This window comes from Papio anubis, chromosome 18 (genome assembly GCF_008728515.1).
Source record: "Papio anubis isolate 15944 chromosome 18, Panubis1.0, whole genome shotgun sequence".
Taxonomy (NCBI): Eukaryota; Metazoa; Chordata; class Mammalia; order Primates; family Cercopithecidae; genus Papio; species Papio anubis.
Genome location: NC_044993.1, coordinates 33245348 through 33260394, shown reverse-complemented (window position 1 = coordinate 33260394; position 15047 = coordinate 33245348). Strand labels below are relative to the sequence as shown.

Below are 15047 nucleotides of genomic sequence, written 5' to 3'. Positions count from 1 at the left end.
TAGCTGGGCATGGTGACATGTGCCTGTAATCCCAGCTACTCAGGAGGCTGAGGCAGGAGAATCGCTTGAACCTGGAAGGCAGAGGTTGCAGTGAGCCGAGATCTCACCATTGCACTCCAGTCAGGGCGATGAGAGTGAAGCTCCGTCTCAAAAAAAAAAAGGAAGAAAGAAGAAAGGAAGAAAGGAAGAAAAGAAAGAGAGAGAGAGAGAGAAAGAAAGAAAGAAAGAAAGAAAGAAAGAAAGAAAGAAAGAAAGAGAGAGAGAGAGAGAAAGAAAGAAAGAAAGGATGGAAGGAAGGAAGGAAGGAAGGAAAGAAAGAAAGAAAGAAAGAAAGGAAAGAAAGAAAGAAAAGAAAGAAAGAAAGAAAAGAAAGAAAGAAAAGAAAAGAAAAGAAAAGAAAAGAAAAGAAAAGAAAGAGAAAGAAAGAAATTAAATAATACCAGGACATCGAAGCTGGATGGAGAAATGTAGATGATCTTGGCGGCTTAAGAATTCTTAAGCACGGCCGGGCGCGGTGGCTCAAGCCTGTAATCCCAGCACTTTGGGAGGCCGAGACGGGTGGATCACGAGGTCAGGAGATCGAGACCATCCTGGCTAACACGGTGAAACCCCGTCTCTACTAAAAAATACAAAAAACTAGCCGGGCGAGGTGGCAGGCGCCTGTAGTCCCAGCTATTCGGGAGGCTGAAGCAGGAGAATGGCATAAACCCGGGAGGCGGAGCTTGCAGTGAGCTGAGATCCGGCCACTGTACTCCAGCCTGGGCGACAGAGCGAGACTCCGTCTCAAAAAAAAAAAAAAAAAAAAAAAAAAAAAAAGAATTCTTAAGCACATGCGTCTCTGGGATGACCACCTCTGGCTGCCTCATAACAGTAGAAAAATAACCCCCTATTTAGGGTTTCAGCCACTGTTCAGCTAAAAGCAATCTGATGTATTGTATAACCATGAATAAGTCTTCCATGCTCTGTCTGTTAAGTTGTTATGAAATTTGGAATAAAATGTCAAATAAAATTTTAAAGCCAGATGTGGTGGCTCACGCCTGTAATCTCAGCACTTTGGGAGGCTAAGGCAAGAGGATCGCTTGAGCCCAGGAGTTTGAGGCTGCAGTGAGCTATGATCATGCCACTGCACTCCAGCCTGACAGAGCAAGAGTCTCCCTCTAAAAAATAATAATAAACAAATAAATCAATCATTTTTACAATATTATGATTATGTAAGTACTGTTTACTGGAGAGCCAAGGATAAATGGATCCACAAAGAAGAATACGTAACTCCGTAACTCCGTATCAATAAACGTGGACCACTTAGAGAAAGAAGTAAAGCTCTTTTAGAATTTGTCTAGCAGGTTTTCCACTTCTCACCAGAAAATCCATACAAAAATAGAAATAAAAGAAAGAAGAATATTCTTTTCTGAGACTTGCTCAGAATCAGGTCACATTTTAGTTTGCTTACAATTTGGACTATTATTTCCTTACAGGACTTTTTTGTTTTCCTGGCATTTCAACTGTCTTTTTCCCCCTTGTGTAGGCACATGGGCAGACGTGTCTTTTTTACTTTATCATTAAGATCATTCTTTTTTTTTGAGACAGAATCTCGCTCTGTCGCCCAGGCTGGAGTGCAGTGGCACTGTCTCGGCTCACTGCAACTCTGCCTCCTGGGTTCACACCATTCTCCTGCCTCAGCCTTCCGAGTAGCTGGGACTGCAGGCACCTGCCACCACGCCCAGCTAATTTTTTTGTATTTTTAGTAGAGACGGGGTTTCACCGTGTTAGCCAGGATGAGTCTCAATCTCCTGACCTCGTGATCCACCTGCCTCGGCCTCCCAAAGTGCTGGGATTACAGGCGTGAGCCACCGCACCCAGCCAAGATCATTCCATTTTTAATCACGCCATTTGTTGAGTGATCTAATATTCACTGACTTGTTTCCAGATCTGCTATACAACTGTCATTCCGGGATATATTTTCATTGCTCTCCTAGTTTAGAACCATTGCTTCTTGGATTTCCCTGTCATTCTCTATCTTGGATTCCTTTTCATTTTGCTAGAGTACATCCTCAAGCAATTTTTTACCAAAAGGATGAATTGGGAGAAACTTCAGTGTCCCAAATGTCAGAAAGTATCTTTATTTTTCTCTCATGCCTAACTGACAGTTTGATTGGATATCAAAGTTAAGTTCTGTTTTGTTTTGATACGGAGTCTCGCCCTGTCGCCCAGGCTGGAGTGCAGTGGTGCGATCTCGGCTCACTGCAACCTCTGCCTCCCAGGTTCAAGCAATTCTCGTATCTCAGCCTCCTGAGTAGCTGGGACTACAGGCACACACCACCACACCCAGCTAATTTTTGTATTTTTAGTAGAGACGGGGTTTCACCATGTTGACCAGGCTGGTCTTGAATTCCTGACCTCAGGTGACCCACCCGCCTCCACCTCCTAAAGTGCTGGGATTACAGGCACGAGCCGCCGTGCCCAGTTTAAGTTCAATACCATTTTCCCTTAGCACTTTGGAAGGCATTGTTCTATTGTCTTCTGAGAGTCAGTGTTGCTGTTGTGAACACCAACATTACCTGCCTTTTATTTCTCACTGGAAGCTTTTGGGTGTTTAACTTATCCTTGGCACTCTAGGATATGTAGTGTGGGTCCAAATTTGAATTTTTTTTTTCATTCAACCTGCTCTGTGTTTGCTAGGCCTTTTCATTCTGAAGAATAACTTTTTTTCCCCCTAAAGTCTTGGAAAATTATTTCTTTTTTTTTTTTTTTTTTTTTTTTTTTTTTTTTTTTTGAGACTGAGTCTCGCTGTGTCGCCCAGGCTGGAGTGCAGTGGCGCAATTCGGCTCACTGCAAGCTCCGCCTCCCGGGTTCACTCCATTCTCCCGCCTCAGCCTCCGAGTAGCTGGGACTACAGGCGCCCGCCACCTCGCCCGGCTAGTTTTTTGTATTTTTTAGTAGAGACGGGGTTTCACCGTGTTAGCCAGGATGGTCTCGATCTCCTGACCTCATGATCCACCCGCCTCGGCCTCCCAAAGTGCTGGGATTACAGGCTTGAGCCACCGCGCCCGGCCTGGAAAATTATTTCTTTAATAATTTTCACCCCTCCATTCCATTTTCTCCTCTAAAACTCCTATCAGTGGTTACTGGTTTTCCTGCATCAATCCTCTATGTCTCAAAATATTTTCCTTTAGTATGCATCTATTTCTGTCTTAATGTGTGCGGGTCTCTCTCTCTCTCTTTCACCTTTTTAAGTGAGACATTAGAAAGTACTTTTTGTAGTACTTTCACTGATGTTTACAAATTTTGTCAACTATACTTAAATATATAAGACCCTCTTCTTCTTTGAATGTCTCTTCATCATAATATTCTGTTTTTATTTTATAAGTGGAGGTTTTTTTTTTTTTGAGACAGAGTTTTGCTCTTGTTGCCCAGGCTGGAGTGCAATGGCGCGATCTCGGCTCACTGCAACCTCCGCCTCCCAGATTCAAGTGATTCTGCTGCCTCAGCCTCCTGAGCAGCTGGGACTACAGGCATGTGCCACCACGCCTAGCAAATTTTGCATTTTTTTTCTTTTTTTTAGTAGAGACGGGGTTTCTCCATGTTAGTCAGGCTAGTCTCGAACTCCCGACCTCAGGTGATCCGCCTGCCTCTGCCTCCCAAAGTGCTGGGATTACAAGCCTGAGCCACCGCGCCCAGCCTGGAGTCATTTCTTGAATCACTCCGATGAGTTAAAGGGTTTTAATTTCTTATTGTTTTCTCTTTTTTTTTTGGAGGTCTAAACAAATATTTATGGAATTCCTATTATAAGCCAGATTTTATACTCTGACCTAGGGATAATATATGGTTAAGTTTTCCTTGAATTATTTCTGCTTCTTTGAGCTGAAAGAAGGCTCTGTGGGTGAGTGGAGCTTGCTGACTGGCAAGCTTGGTTTTAGTGTGCCCAGTGGGGAGATGGTAGCCAAGTTTGGCCACTCCTTAGGGTCAAAAGAAGAAGGGCCATCTTCTATGGGGTCGACCCTTATCGAGAAGCCCTGACTCCTCCTAGGCTGGTTACTCAATTTCTTCAGAGAAAATCTTGCAGTCTCAGCCTGGGGGAAAATGGTGGGGCTGCCCAAAATAGTGGTATGGGGGCGTCAGTGTGACAAACACATGTCAGTTCTGCAGCCAGACCTTCCATTAGCTGCCATCTTGGTTTTTACTCCTCCTTCCTCTTCTGCTCTCTCAGCCTCACCTCACCCCACCAAACCAAAACAAAGCACACCAAAATCTCCTACAGACTTCCTCACTTCTGGATTTGAGCTGTGGCTTTCTTTACTCTCATTTACCCATAAATGTGATTTAACTCATTCCAGTATTCCAGAAATGGTAAAATCTCTGATCTCTTGATGTACTGTCCCAGCCACCTCCCCCAACACAGCTCTTTAATTGGTTTTTCTTTTCCCCTCTTTATCCTTCTTTACTTTCTTTCAATGTGTGTTCAGGAGGAGGAGAGGAACATCCATGTGCTCAGCCTCCCATCTTGAGCCAAAAATCTGAGCCAGGCTTTTTACTGGTACGATTTTGAATCTTTATGATAACTCTGCAGTATAGAGATTATTGTCCATTCCACAGGTGAGGAAAATTGAGACTCAAGGCAGTGAGAGACCTCGTCCCAAGCTAAAGCAGAAACAGCTGGTGGAGAAGCTTTAAGGCCATGAGGGAAGGTGAGCTGGAGGGGAAGAAAGGTCGCAGGGATAAGTGAGCAGAGTGGCTATGTGTGGCCCTGAGGGATAACACTTGAGCATTGAGAGGAAACACCAAGGAAACAGATTTTAGGTCAAGAAAAGTAAGAGCTCTCTCATGGTAGAGCAGCCTAGAGCAGGAAAGTGCTGTGTCAGGAGGCTGACACGTCATGGCTTGTGTTCCTGTACTGCCTAAGGGACAATGGCAACCTCAGAGAGGCTGTGACCCACTCTGCACCTGCTCAGGCCATACCTGGACTGGAGTGGAGGCCAGAGGAGGGTGTGGTGAGAAGGCAGGAGGAGCCCAGATCACAGGACAGGAAGGCAAGGTCCTCATGTGGGCTGTAGGGGGCGCTCCAGGCCTAGAGACAGGGGCAGCAGGCATCATCTGTTTTGAGGGCAGATGTTCTCACTTCACTCTGGCTGCTGTTGGGGCCCAAGACAGCCTAGAAAAGTTGTGGGACCTTCAGACATGGCTGCTGGGAGGACAAATCAGGACAAGCTCTCCAAGGGCTCAACAGGCCATAACAATGTGCAAATCACCCAGATTCACAAGGCGTGGGCTTTTAAAATAATTTGGCAATATATGATGAGTACATCAAAGAACCATAAAAACAGTCTTCCTGCTTGACCCCGTCGTTTTACTTCTAGAAACCTATTCTAAGGAGTTCACTATAAGTTCAGAAAAGAAAGAAAAAGAAAGCTGGGCATGGTGGCTCACACCGCAATCCAACACTTTGGGAGGCCAAGGCGGGTGGATCGTTTGAGCCCAGGGAGTTTGAGACCAGCCTGGGCAACAGAGTGAAGCCTTATCTCTACAAAAAGTACAAAAATTGACCAGGCATGGTGGCTCATGCCTGCGATCCCAGCATTTTGGGAGGCCAAGGTGGGAGGATCGCTTGAGCCCAGGAGTTCAAGATCAGCCTGCGCAACATAACAAGACCCCATCTCAGCTGTCAAAATATTTATTTTAAAAACATTTTTAATACAAAAATTAGCTGGGTGTGGTGCCACACACCTGAAGTCCCAGCTACTTGCAAGGATCAGGCAGGTAGATCACCTGAGCCTAGGAAGTCAGGGCCACAGTGAATGTTTGCACCACTGCACTCCAGCCTAGGCGACAAAGTGAGACCCTGTCTGAAAAAAAAAGAAAGACAACCTTACTCACAAAAAGATTCATTGCAATACTATTTACATTTGTGAAAAACTGGAAACAACCTAAAGTCCAAGTCTACGAAAATGTTCAAGTAAGCTAAGACTATTAAAAATACAAAACAGACCAGGTGCTATGGCTCATGCCTGTAATCCCAGCACTTTCAGAGGCCGAGGCAGGCAGATCAGTTAAGGTCAGGAGTTCGAGATCCACCTGGCCAACACGGTGAAACCCCTGTCTCTACTAAAAATTACAAAAAAAAAAAAGTAGCCAGGAGCAGTGGTGCATGCCTGCTACTTGGGGATGCTGAGGTGGGAGAATCGCTTGAACCCTGGGACAGAGGTTGCAGTGAGCCGAGATCATGCCACTGCACTCCAATCTGAGTGACAGAGTGAGACCTTGTCTCAAAACAAAAAAAAAAGCAAAAACACAGAAAGTGGTTATAGCAAAACCTAAACAGATAATAGGCCATAAATTAGTTATGCAGTGGTTTTTCAAAAAGAAGCCACGTAAAATACAAAATACTGAAATGAAATATACTAAAATGTCAACAGGGATTGTGTTCAGATCACAGTAAAAGATAATTTTTACTTTTTCTTCTTTCTGTGTTTTAGAATTTCCCAAAATTTTCTGAAGTAGCATGCTTTAAAATAAATAAATACATTCTGAAAAGGAAAAAAAAGTAGCATGTATCCTTTGAGCCAGAAATTTTACTTTAAGAAATGTTGTATGGAAAGGAAAAAAAGAATCATGAATATACACATACAAATGCTCCCAAGATGTTTATCATGGCATGAATTATAATAGTGAAGATTTGGAAACAATCAAAATGTCTCAAAGTAGGGTACTGGGTAAGTCAATTATGGAATGAATCTATTAAAATAAAATTGTAGAAGTGAAATTCATGTCATGGATGTTCACAATCTACTGTTAAGCAAGGAAGAAAGTCATTTATAAATCAGCGTGTACTGTGGGCTTCTAATTTTATATTTAAGGGGGTTATATATGTACTTTTCATATTTTTCCAGAATTTTCTACAATCAACAAAGAAGGAAGAGGAGTTGGGGAGAAGAGCTAGACCCAGGTGGAGGCTCAGGTGTTTTTAAAATCTGAGGCACAGATGACATGAATTATCAAATTTAATTTTGAAGACAAGGAAAGGGAAGAATATTTGGAATTGAAAACATCTTGGAAAAGTTGGGCCATTTGATGACAAGAGATATAGGCTAAATGGAGGATTCCCCCTTCTCTCTACCTGACTTACTGTCCACCTTCCCTTGCAAATTACTTCCCCAAGTGTCCTCCTTTGATCTGACATATTTGAGCCCCCAAACACCTTTGTCAACAAGGCAGGGGCACCCCGTGACACTCTGCATTTGATAGAGGCCAAACGTGCAAGTTGGCAATAAGGCTGGGATTGTGAAGCAGGTTTTCTGATTTCCCTGGCTCTTTTCCTCACATGTTTGAGCTGCTAAAAATCAAGGCAGGTTTGTTACAGGATAAAGTGGAGGAGGATATCTCAACTTTGCCAATATTGACATTTGGGGCCAGATGAGCCTTGGTTTTGGGGGGTTATCCTGTGCATTTCAGGATGTTTGGCAGTATCCCTGGCTTCTACCCACTAGACACCAGTAGTGCCACTGCCCCCCAACCCCACCACTATCAAAAATGTTTCCAGACATTGCCAAATGACCCCTGGGGGCAAAATCACCCGCAGCTGAGAACCACTGAGATCAACAAGGAGTGAGAGGGATCTTTGATGCCCCAAGGTCATTCCTGGGAGAAGGCAATGCTGCCTGTTCCTGCACCTGGGAAGCTAATAACTAGGAAGGGAGAGAGGGGAGACTAGTTTATGCGAAATGGCGTGGGTGCTACCAATCTACTATGCAGACTCCTAGCAGCATTTTTATTCTTTCCTTCTCTTTTCTTTTCTTCTTTTATTTCCTCTTTCCTTTCCTTTCCCTTCCTTTCCTTTCCTTTCTCTTTCTTTCTTTCTTTTTCTTTCTTTCTTTTCTTTCTTTCTTTTCTTTCTTTCTTTCCTTTCTTTCTTTCTCTTTCTTTCTTTTTTTCCCTCCCTCCCTTGCTCCCTTCTTTCCTTCCTTCCTTCCTTCTTTCTTTCTTTCTTTCTTTTTTTTTTTTTTTGAGACAGGGTCTCACTTTGTCACTCAGGCTGGAGTGCAGTGGCATGATCTCAGCTCACTGCAGCCTCAACCTCCTGGGCTCAAGCGATCCTCCCGCCTCAGTCCCCCAAATGCCTGGGACCACAGGCACGTGCCACCACACCCAGCTAATTTTTTGTATTTTTTGTAGAGACGGGGTTTCACCATGTTGCCCAGGCTGGTCTCAAACTCCTGAGTTCAAATGATCTGCCCGCCTTGGCTTCCCCAAGTACTAGGATTACAGCACTTAATAAAAGATCAACACATGGGTCAGGTGTGTGAGACACTGCACCTGACCCATGTGTTGATCTTTTATTAAACAGCTTCCTCCTCACCCAGGCTGTGGGTTCGTGAAGAAGGACATTGTCTTACTCATCTTTGTATCTGGCATTGCTAACACAAAGTCTGGATTAAGGCTGTGCTCAATAGATGTTTGTGGTCTGAAATGAAATTCACCACCATGTTACTCTTTCAAGCCAAGCAGGATGATGGGGGCTACAGGGTAACTTCATGCCTCCGTATTTAACTCAGCCTGACTCTTCATGACTCAACCTTCAAGGTGTCCCACAAAAAGAATTAGCCCAAAGTCAGACTCACTCAATTATCACATTCATTCATTAAACATTCAAAGGACATTTCAGGTACACAGGGAAATTTGCTAAGCACAGGAGTGGGGAGTGGGAGTGGAAGGAATCATCCCTCCTGGCCCCCAACTTCAGGGACCTCAGAGTCTGTCTTGGAGATGTCAGAATATCTTGTCTCCTCTCCTATAGGGAGAATATATCTCGACAAGACCCCACAGAAGTGCCAAGGAGGGGAGGTTACAGCTGGCTGCAGGCAGGAGTGAAGACTTCCCTGGAGGAGGTGGCATTTGAGCAGGGCCTAAAAGGATACATAGTTTTTTTGTTTTGTTGTTTTGAGACAGGCTGGAGTACAGTGGAAAGGTCTCAGCTCACTGCAACCTCTGCCTCCCAGGTTCAAGTGACTCTCCTGCCTCAGCCTCCTGAGTAGCTGGGATTACAGGCATGTGCCACCACACCCAGCTAATTTTTGTATTTTTAGTAGAGACAGGGTTTCACCATGTTGGCCAGGTTGGTCTCAAACTCCTGACCTCAGGTGATCCACCCGCCTTGGCCTCCCAAAGTTCTGGGATTACAGGTGTGAGCCAATGAGCCCGGCCTGAAATTTCTTTTAAAAGGAAATCTCATATCACTACTGTGGAAGAGATGCTGAATCATTTGCCATAAACAGGAGGTAACCATGGAGACAAATACAGAGAACATAAAGCCAAGTTATTAAATGTCTAGCTAGGTACTGTGGTATGGTGGGGCTCCCCTGTTCTTTCCTGACTCCTCACCCCTTTCTCTGTTAAAAAGGGGAGCTGGGGTCGGGCACGGTGACTCACACCTGTAATCCCAGCACGAGAGGTTGAGGCAGGAGGATCACTTGAGCCCAGGAGTTCCAGATCATCCTGGGCAACATGGTGAAGCCCTGACTCTACCAAAATGAACAATCAATCAAGCAAACAATAACAAATACCCCAAAAACCACATACACACAAATTAGCCGGGCATGGTGGTGTGTACCTGTGGTTCCAGCTACTTAGGAGGCTGAGGTGGGAGGATCACTTGAGCCAGGGAAGTCAAGGATGCAGTGAGCCATGATTGTACCACTGCACTCCAGCCTGGGTGGCAGAGCAAGACCCTGTCTCAAGGAAAAAGAAGGGAGGGAGGGAGGGAAAGAGAGAGAGAGAAGAGAAGCTGGGCGCTGAGAGAGAGAAGGGGAGGCACTGAAGGCATCTTAGCTCCAAGCTGAGTCTCCTTGGAGCAACCAGGAAGATTCATTAAGAACTGAAAAGAGAATACTTTTTAATGTGATTCAAGGTTATTTCATACACTCATCTCACTTTGGGAAGCTAGACCAGTGGAATCAGGCTTGGAGTCAAGAGATATGGTTCAGGTTCTGGCTTCATTATAACTTTGCTGTGTGACTTTGGACAAAATCTATGCTGTCTCTGAGTTTCCTCATCTGCTGAAACAAGCAGATGGTACTCATGGGATGAGTTTTCAGAAAGAATCTCAGGATCCCTACTCAGACCCTGGTGTAAGTGGGGCAAGGATGTCACAGGTGAGCGATAGCTATCTGGGCCAGGGGTGTAGGGGTAAAGGAATTTACCAAGACAGTTGTAGATAAAGAAAGGCAAATTTATTAAAGAAAGTATGAAAATACATTTCTGGGGAGCAACTGGCAAAACCAGCAGAAGAGGAGCTGACTGCAAGGAAGCAAAGGCTTTCTGAGGATTTTATAGAATGGAGCTTGGGCTGATAGGGAGCAGCAGGGAGCTTAACTTACGTTCTGTCCTCAGCGGGGGTGTTTGATAAATTGAGGCGTTTAATGGTAAGCGGGAAGTCTGCAAGTTACGTACGTTATCTGCACAGGCCAAGGTAGACCTAGAGCTTATTTGCTTTCTCTCTTTGCTCTCTCTGGTCCCACCGGTCTGACTCCTTTTCCCTAATTAGGATAGGACAGGGGAGGCGGGGCATTTTGCCAACTTGAGGGTAAGATCTCCGGGCATCAATGATCCAGTGACAATTGGGAAGTCGACATCACAAAAGACCCCAAAGAATGTAGGCCCCCAGAAGCTAGTTCCTGTGGCTCACAGTGACTGCACCAGGCTCAGAGATTTGGTCTCCTCCGGATATCAGTGCTGGGAGCAGGTTGTTGTGGGCTGGAACTTGGTCCAGGCCAGGATCTGCTTGGAATGGAGAATCTACCTTCACGGAGAGGTCTAAAGTCAGTGTTTCGTTTTGTTTTGTTCTGTTTTTCTTGTTTTTGTTTTTTTGAGATGGAGTCTCACTCTGTCACCTAGGCTGGAGTGCAGTGACCCAATCTCAGCTCACTGCAATGCCTCCCGGGTTCAAGTGATTGTTCTGCCTCAGCCTCCCGAGTCACTGCGATTACAGATGCCTGCCACCACGCCCGGCTAATTTTGGTATTTTTAGTAGAGGCGAGGTTTCACCGTGTTGGGCAGGCTGGTCTCAAACTCCTGACTTCAAGTGATCCACCCGCTTTGGCCTCCCAAATGCTGGGATTACAGGCGTGAACCACCACACCTGGCCCAAAGTCAATGTTTTGATGTCCTCTTGTGTGGGAAACCATGTACACTATCACACGCCAGGCTGTGGGCTGAGTCAGAACTGGTGCAGGTCATGTAGGGCCTGAATGGGGCATTTCCAGAGGTTGAGGGCCTGCCTTGTAGGTAGAGAGAGGAGGCAGGATGACTTTCTTTGTTGCAGATGAAGATTCCGCAATTCTGTAAAGTTTGATTGGGGTATCAAAGCATTATCAACTATCCAGGGGCCTGGTGGGTAGCATGCCTAATAACTAGAATTCATAGTGGATTGAATTAAAGACATCAGGGCAGGCTGAAGAGTAATGCACTTAGATTTAAGTCCAGGGTCTGCCTCCACGACAAGCCACTGAATCTCTCTGAGCCTCGATTTCCTTCCCTACAAAACGGAGTTAACAATGCCTACCATAAGGATAACTGGAAGGAGTCCATGAGATAATATGTGAAGGAGTCAGTGAGATAACATGAGATTAGCTCCCCACAGTGCTCTATATGGTACCAGGTACATGGTAAACTCCCAGCAAGTGGAAGACATTGTCCATAGTAGCCATTAGCAGTCTTCTGGTAAACCCCTGTGAAAAGAGGGGCACAAATTGAGGAGAGTCTTCCTTGCGTTCACCACACCACTTACTAGACAAGCTGAAACTAGAAACCATGGAACTTCTAGACCCCTGCCCTTTCTTTCGCTTCAGCTGCCCTGTGCACAAAATTGTTCATTCAACATTCATTCTACTAACACATCCAGATTTCTCCAAGAAATGACTTTATTTGTAGATTTGCATATTTGCAAACTCTTTTTGTATACTGTATGCCCAGGCTCCTAAAATCCTAGCCAGTTGTTCAGTCCCAGGATAGTAAATTGGGAAACTCTTTGAGAGCGATGCAACAGTCTTAATCCTGCACTGGACCAATTTCATCAGGGTGTGGGGTTTGCTGGGGTCTTGCTTTTTTTCTGAGATCATCTGGGGATTTTCTATCCCTTAGTGTGACCTTGAGTGATCTCCACCCCTCAGCCTACTGGTCTTGCCTCTTGGCCCCAGTCAAATTGAAAACGTAAAAGTTTCTGTGAACTCCCTTCTCCCAGAAGCTCTAGGATTGGGTACAAGGTCTGGATTGAGGACTGATGTCTGTGACTCAGGTGGCCCATGCTGGCATCTGCAGTACTGTACCAATTACAGGCCACAGGTGACTATGTTTCTGGAAGCACAGAGCTGAGGCCAACCATGAGACTGGGTGTCAAACAGGAGCTTTAGGAACCCAGGCTCCCTGCAGAGCCCTCACCTGACCTCTTCATTTGTAAATGGTGAGAACCAATGTGGTGAGGACCCTGCTCTAAGTCTTTTCCCAATGCCATCCCATTTAAGTCCCTGACAAATCTATTAAGCAGGAACTATTATTACTATTACTATTATTTTCATTTTACCGTTGAGCAACTCAAGGCACAGAAATGTTAAGTTGACCTAGTTAGTAACCTGCTATGGTGTTTGTTTGTTTGCTGTAGAGAAAGAAGGGGTCTTGCCATGTTGCCCTGGCTTGCCTTGAACTCCTGGGCTCAAATGATCTTCCTACCTCAGCCTTCCAAGTAGCTGGGACTACAGGTGCACACCACCATGCCCGGCTGCCATATTACTAGTAAGTGGCAGAGTCACACTGTAAACTCAACTAGCATGACCTCAGGCTCATTCATTCGTTTGTTCATCAGGTAAATGTGTCTTGAATGTCTATCACATACCAGGCACTGTTATAGGCACTCCAGAGACACCAGTGAACAAAAACAATGATTCTTGCTCTTTCTTGCTTAAATTCTAGCAGAATAGAGACAACATATAATCATTACAAATAAATAAATTATTTAGTTTGCTTGTGAACGTTAAATGCTATGGAAAAAGGGAAGATAGAGCAAGGTAAAGGAGATGAGAAGTACTGGGGCGTCGAAGCATGCAATTTTACATAGTGTGATCGTGACTGGCTTCACAGAGAAAGCAGATTTGAACAAAGACTTAGAAGTAAAGAAAGAAAGCTGGGCGCAGTGGCTCACGCCTGTAATCCCAGCACTTTGGAAGGCCGAGTCAGGCAGATCATGAGGTCAGGAGATCGAGACCATCCTGGCTAACACGGTGAAACCCCATCTCTACTAAAAATACAAAAAATTAGCCTGGCGTGGTGGCGGGTGCCTGTAGTCCCAGCTACTTGGGAGGCTGAGGCAGGAGAATGGCGTGAACTCGGGAGGTGGAGCTTGCAGTGAGCCAAGATTGGCCACTGCATTCCAGCCTGGGCAACAGAGTGAGACTCCGTCTCAGAAGAAAAAAAAAAGAAGAAGAAGTAAAGAAAGAAGGGAGTGACTTGCACGGTTATCTGGGGAAGGAGAATCACAGGCTACAGAAACATAGACAAGATAACTTCGAGTTTTTGTTTGTTTGTTTGTTTTTTGAGATGGCATCTGGCTCAGTTGCCCAGGCTGGAGCGCAGTGGTGCTATCTTAGCTCACTGCAACCTCCGCCTCCTGGGTTCAAGCGATTCTCCTGCCTCAGCCTCCTAGTAGCTGGGATTACAGGCACCCACCACCATGCCCGGCTAATTTTTTTGAATTTTTAGTAGAGACGGGGTTTTACCATGTTGGCCAGCATGGTCTCAAACCCCTGACCTCAAATGATTCACCTGCCTCTGCCTCCCAAAGTGCTGGGATTACAGGTGTGAACCACCATGCCCGGCCACTTCGAGACGTAAGAATTAACAAGGGGTCAGAGAGGATAAAGGTAGGGGAGAAAGGGACCTCTTGGAATGATAGACCTGCATGGCATGCTCCTCACAGAGGCTGAGAACTGAAGGCCACATGCAGGATGAGGGGTAGGGGGTATCAGAAAGATGCTGTGGTTTTCAGATCCCTCAATATCCTGGCCATCCTTGGGACAGGAAGGAGGTTGCTATGCCAGCTCTGAAACCTCAGTCCCAAAGAAATCTGAGAGGCCTGAGGGAGATTGCGGGATAGGCAGCTTCAGGTGAATGTATCCCAAGCGTGAAGGTCCTAGATACAGAAACCCTGAGGTTCAGGGCCTAGAGCAAAGAAGTTAGAGGTCACAGTGCCCTTAGGCAAAATGAAAGCAAAGAAACAGATGACTGGCTGATGCTAGAGCTGGCGAACTCTGAGATCTGATATTCCAACTGTCCAGTGGCTAGAACCTACACTGTCCATGTGACAGCCTACACTGGAATACAGCCTCTGACTCTCCATACAAGGCTCTATTTTGGACCTTGGTTAGCCTTGGTTGGCTTGGGTACCCCTCTCCTGTGGTAGCACAGCATGCAGCTCCTCTTGCCCTGCCCAGTGCGGGCTTTGCTTTAAAAATTCTCATCTCAGGATGAATTTCTTTACTGGGTTACTCCAGTGTGAGTAGTTCTTTGTCAAACACCTCCTCTGTCCCTGCCTTTAGTTGGGGGCCATCTTTTTTGCGGGGAGGTACAAGGTCTTGCTCTGTCATCCAGGCTACAGTTCAGTGGTGTGATCAGAGCTCACTGCAGCCTCAAACTCCTGGGCTCAAGCAATCGTCCCACCCCGGCCTCCCAAGTAGCTAGGGGTACATGTGCTCCCCACCACTCCTGGCTAATTTTTTAAATTTTTATTTTATTTATTTTGTAGAGATGGGGTCTTACTATGTTGCCCAGGCTGGTCTCAAACTCCTGGCTTCAAGTGATTCTCACCTTGACCTCCCAAAGCATATGGGGATTACAGGCGTGAGCCGCTGGCCTTGGGAGTCATCTTAATGCTCGACTCCATCTACCCCGAAACACAGCCCCTTCTGTGAAAGCACTGGCAAGTAAGGAAGATTTTCAGAAAGTCTCAGAGGGACAGCAGAGACAGTGACAGTCAAACACTTCACAATAACTTTTTTTAAAATGCCTTT

At 45.6% G+C, this 15047-nt stretch overlaps 1 non-coding gene across 1 annotated transcript; it reads left to right on the top strand.

Moving 5' to 3' along the window:
- Positions 1-1309: 1309 nt before the first annotated feature.
- On the top strand, positions 1310-1371 carry LOC116271355. The gene has a single exon (XR_004179919.1). It is a non-coding gene; the product is annotated as a U7 small nuclear RNA (small nuclear RNA).
- Positions 1372-15047: the final 13676 nt, after the last annotated feature.